This window comes from Protopterus annectens, chromosome 10.part0 (assembly GCF_019279795.1).
Source record: "Protopterus annectens isolate FY-2018-M chromosome 10.part0, PAN1.0, whole genome shotgun sequence".
NCBI lineage: Eukaryota > Metazoa > Chordata > Ceratodontiformes > Protopteridae > Protopterus > Protopterus annectens.
In genome coordinates, this window is record NC_056744.1 from 1,006,307,730 (window position 1) to 1,006,313,729 (window position 6,000).

Here is a 6,000-nt window from a genome sequence, read left to right on the forward strand (position 1 = left end):
AAATTCAATCAGGTTTTATTGCCAAGGAAGATGTTGGGCTGCACAGTCCCCTGTCAGCCTCCCCTTTGGGGCCACCTACTCTGGGGGAGGCTCAGCTAGTAAGTCATGTAACCTCTTCTACTACATACTTTGGCCACCCTTGCTTTTCTTGTCTTCCATTAGATGCATCTCTTACTATAGTAGGTCCAAGCCCAGACTGGTTAGCCCCACTTACAATTCTGAATGAAACGTGTGCATACCTTTCTTTAATAAATATACACCATCCATGTCATACATATCTAGCCACTTGGCATGAATGTCAGGGGGGTGTGCTGTGTACATGCCTTGCATGCCTATCAGTAACATGTCCATAGTGTTAATTCTTTTCCATATTCTCTCTGGTGCTGTAATGGACCTCACCTCCCTACAGTTTATTTACTATACTATTTCTGAACCTTAGATAATGGCCTGTGACCAGCATTTTTAAACAAAATTAACTTCTCACACAGTTATTTTAAGCAAATCTCTAACTGGCATATGTCATTCCTTCCAGATACAACACAATAGTTTCAGGTCCCTTGCCTGACTTGGCTGCTTGCTGGATCTCTTATCTAAGCTGAAGTCACTTCATGACAGACACCACAAACTAAACAATGTTACATGCATTATTTCTTGGGCACAGTCTGAAACTTCCTTCTTATATTGCAACCACCATTTTATAATCTTGATGAATGAATGGTCCACCAACCAAATGTGCTGATGCTCCACTAGTGCCTAAGCTGGAGCACAATAAAGAGTTAAAGCAATTCGCATGTAACATAATCTTTATATGTGTTAGACTTGCACTTGCCCACCTTCTTCGTATTGTTACCAGATGTGCCTATCCTGTAGGTGTAAGAAGCTGCCCCCAACTGAATGAGCTATGCACCTGTATTCATCTATCTGACTCAGCTTCACTACTTTCCTAAGTGTGACCGTTCTTGATACTGCGTAAGAGAGCCGCTTGGCAGGCAACAAAAGAATGGCCATATTTGGGTGACTTGCTGAGCCTAATATTCATCCAGCACATCTGTCAAATTCGATCTTAAGCCTGCCAGGGCATGAATTCATACCCATTGCCCTTTCCCCCTCCTCATCCTTTTTGGATCAAGCTAAAAAAAAAAAAGTCCCTTTTTCATTTTTCAGCCACTTAAACATGGTTGAATGGGACCACAGTGGGTTTGACCCTTACTTTTAAAAAGCTGTAAGAAAACGTCCTGAATAGTAAAACTCCTTATGCACTTGAACACACCCCTGGGATGGCTTTCCATAGTGTTTGAAGTACTCTAGGCTTTGCAAGATACCTGTTATCCTGCTTCTTAGGGAATTGTCTCCACCAATTCATAAATGTGTTATACACTTATAATGATTTCATTGACTTTACCAAATCACCTCAACCCATTGCTGATGAAACCAGTTCAGTGCAGATAAGGAACTTCTAGCATTGTCTGGACTCCATGCCAAGTCTTTCATTATCATCACATAAGTTCTGGTCTGATGAGGAGGAATGGACCAGTGAGGTTCCTCACCCAGACATATTCTAATCTTTTGAAAATGCTGAATAGTCTTGTCTACTTGCATTGAGAAACATGCATTATACACCCACATGGCCCATAGTTGGCTTAGCACTTGACCTGATGTTGGATCTGCATTTGGAGCCAATTTCCTGGACCAGGCCCACTGTAAATAAGAAAAGGAATGTCTCACTGAGTTTTCTGTACCTGGTATATGCTGTGCTTTGACAAATGCATTCAGTATTAGGCATCTAATTGTGAAATATCTCATCAACCTCTATAAAACTCCTTTCCCAGCTAAGTGAGTATTTAAAATGTGATCTAAATGAAGACATGCCACTTGGTTCTTCATCTTTCCTTCCCACATTTCCACTGGAAGAACTCCAATCTTGAAAGGAGATTCATCCAGCTACCTCTGGCAGCTTTTCAGACAGTACTTCAGCCTGGAGCCCTGCAGATTGTCCCTGATGACACACCAATAATGTGGTACGTTAACAGCGTTTGCACCTAACAATGCTAATTCAGGAGTGGGCAATCAAGAAGGTCTTCATTCTTTAAGCCATTTATGACTTAAGTTAGTAAAATACTGGAATGGATTTTCTTAGTACTGAAATTTCAGTTTCCCTTGAGTGTAAACTGTGCAGGGGCACATTACTGGACTTAAGAAACCGATAGCAATTTTCTTCAAGTAGAGCTATTGTAGTAATAAATTATAGCTTCTGGGTTAATCTCACCTTACCTGTGTCATCTCCTACCAAAAACTGTGATTTCTCACCCCTCTGTAGATACCATCTTATAAATAAGTGTGAATATGTTAAATAGTCCTAAAAGGAATTTTAATCATGGCGCTCTTTTGTTTGGCTCCATATAACAGCATCTACAGCTGTGGAAATTCAAGCAGACAATTAGAGTTAGGTTATTACAGGGGGAAAAAGAAATACTTTACTGAACCTGTAAAAGTCATAAAGATGAAACAGGGAAGAGTGACATTCATTAAGACAAAAGACCTTGGTCCTTCATTGACTCTATTATGTCTTCAATATCTGAAGCTGGCACATCTGTCCTGCTAGGCTCCCATGGTTAGGAGATGAAATCAGATATCAATGCTTGGGGAGCCTTAACTGTTGTTCATGCCTAAGTTTAAAATCAAGCAGGCACATTTATCATTACCAGTGATGAGCAAGATGTTGGTCTTCCTCAAAACTGCATGAAAGAGAAGGAACCTGACATACCTGTTTTCTGTTGGTTATAGTCTGAATAGTTGCACTTTTCTGAGGTTTTCTCACAAAACAAGATAGAGTCCTCTTCTGCCCCCCCCCCCCCAAACACAGCCAAATGGTATACCCTGTAACAGGTTGACAGAGTAGATACAATTAGTCTCTTATAAGAAGTCCTCAGTACCGATGTTAGCCCCTGGTAGGGGACTGGAGTATGTCTGAGATCAGACATGACAATAATCACCTAGATATGTAGCCTCATATGCCTTACAAACATCAGAGAGACTTGGGAGTCTTTTCCCTTATTTTCTGATAAGTGTGAGTACATTTTTAAAGTTCAGTAGTAGTCTCTGGGCTGCCTTTTTGTTTTAATGACACTTTTAATACCAGAGAAAATTACAATTGGCCCGTCTTGGAGATTTCTAAAATGCTTCAAGTCCCAATATTCTTGGGGAAAATCGCTCCTGTTTTAAAAACATTTTAGACCTTATGGAATAAGAATTCAAAGCATCCCAAGTCTCATCCACCAGCCTATGAATCGGATGATTTTCTATAAAGAAAAATAATAAGGAGAGCGCATTTATGTTTACTTGAAAGTCAAGTCCTGCTACTTTGGCAGTTCCAACAGCTTCTGAAGCTTTATGTGTTTGATTCCTGCAGAGACTTTATCCTTTACTGTGAAGTTAAGATTGCTGTATGGGTTTAATAACATGATGTATTCCTCTAATACTTTGACACTGAGGTGTCAAAACTGTTCAGTTAATATTATATCCTATTAAACTTCCCTATGTGGTCACATTCAGGAGAATGCAAAAAAAAGTTAATGTACTCAAAAAAAAAGGCAGATTTGTTTTCTGAAACTGTGTGCTGCATCTGTAGGTCTTTATGCTATAGAGTGTAGTTACAATGCAGTCAGTGTTGTTTCTAGAGCTGATTGGTATTGTCATACATAGATATGCCTGCAGCTACCAGGGAATCTGTCTCATGACAATATCGGACAGGTGTGATACTTCAGTTATGAGAAGATGTGCGTTTGGTCATCATACTTTAGATCCCTTGAAGTCTTGGGAAAATAGTAGGATAAAGTAATGAGTAGCAGCCAAAGGAATGTTTTTCAGTTTTCTCTACCTTCTATAGAAACGTTCCCTCTTCTAGGAAATACTTATGCAGATGACCTATGCATCATTTTCCTCTTAATTGCCAAAGACAGAATATTCTAAGTTATTTCACTTAGAGTAAAAAGGTACTACAGTTTATTAAATTGTATGTATTTTCTTGTCGGTTGCAGCTTGGCATGTAACTTTAGGGGAAATAAGAATTCCTTTATAGTATTCCAGTATTTTATTTTACATCTTATGGGTTCTTCTGAAATGGACAGTAACAATTATATTTATTTTCTGGTTATAGGGAACCAGTAACATATATGTTTTATTTTGATGAAGTGATCTAAGGGAATTTTTGAAGTCCAATTTAATGTTTCCTTACAAAAATTTCTGCTTGGAAAGACATACAGAGAATATTGTTAAATGTAAAGTTTATTACACATTGTACTTATATATTATAATGTTGGATGCTTTTGTTTTTTATAAGTAAATTGTATCATGGCTTCTTTTTTATCAATCTGTATAGGTGGTTGTATAGTACAGAAATTAGGCAGGATGTTTGCCTTCAGTTTGGTTAAGACTACATTGTTTTATATTTTCATAGTTTTCTTCAACATGGTCATACTTTCAATATGCATGCATAGTTACCTAAAAAGTATTAAACCTAAAGATATGTTGAAGATCTCTGTTTTCTCCAGTGACTTGCATTTTCTGATCCAGTTTTTGGATTCAAATTTTTTAACAAGGTCGGAACATCTTGTTTTTCGGAATACTATAAGTCTACTTTTTACTGCAGGGTACCTTTTAGCAAGTCATTTAAATTTTCAAAGCTTTGTATGAGACATTAAGTGGTGTGTTTCTGTGTATACATATCATATACAGATAAAATGCTTATGTATGCCTTGGTTTTCAAAGGTCGAATGAGGTTACTGCAAGAAAACTGATAATGTTCTCAACAGCAAGAGTATTTATACAAATTTTAACACTGTTGTTTACTTCCAGTAGTCGTTAATAATGGGACCATACCTGTATATTAACTTTATTAGTAGTACTGGGTTTTCATTGTTGATTTTTCTTTATTACACCATTATCCCTTACATGGAGATGAGACACAGTTATGTTTAGTAGACATTTTTGTTCATTTTGTTACTGATTTTATTGGCACATGTTTATATTTACCGCCTTCTGAATAGGACAAGGTGCTGCTTAGGACATTACCCAGATGTTTTTAATATTGTAGTGACTCCCTCCAGAGAAAAATAGTACAATTATGGTAAAGTACATTAACTATAACTATGGATCATTGCTAAAATAAGTACCATCACTGATTTTTCCCTTATTAAATACCGTTTTTTAATGTTTCTTATTTTCAGAGGTGTTTGTAGTAGAACTGTTTTTTTTTTGTGCCATATTTTAATAATCCTTTGCTATTTATTCAAGTGAAAGTGTCCCTCCAAGTGTCCGGAAGTTCATTAGTCTGCAGCAGATGTCCATTTGATCAAAGCTGCAAAATTATACTGACATCTATTGGAAAACGAGTGGCCTCGTCACCGGTTTCCCTAGCTGTACTACTGTGACTGATTTTACTACTGCTTTATTTCATACAGTGAAATCATTGTCTCTTTTTTTTTTCTTATTAACATGCTGTCTGCACTTCCTGTGGACACTGCTGAAATCAGTCCTCTTGTTCTGCTGGCTACTGTGTTATTTTGTATTTTTTAAACAAGAAACATCTTTATTAAACCATCATTTATGATATAGGTAATCATACATTTATGTAAATGAAAACAAACCACACCAACACAATCCTAGTTGCGAGCATTTTACATCACAAGTCATACTGACACACTCCCAGCTGCAAACATTATGCATCACTTATAATCTACCCAATCGTTTTCAGTCAAACATTACATAGTTCATTAAGTCCTGCCTTCTATTAAACCTCATTCTTCCCCTGTATGTATTGTTCCCAAAATTCCTGTTTTAAATGACATGTCACTGTTTCACCTTGTTGGTATTGTATTGTTGTTCATGTTTGCCTTGCTGACTATAGTAGTATTAAGTTTAAATAATGTTGCACTGTTATCCATTGTTGGTATTGTACAATTGCTCACTTTTGCCTTCCTGAATCTAGTAGTATTAAGTTTA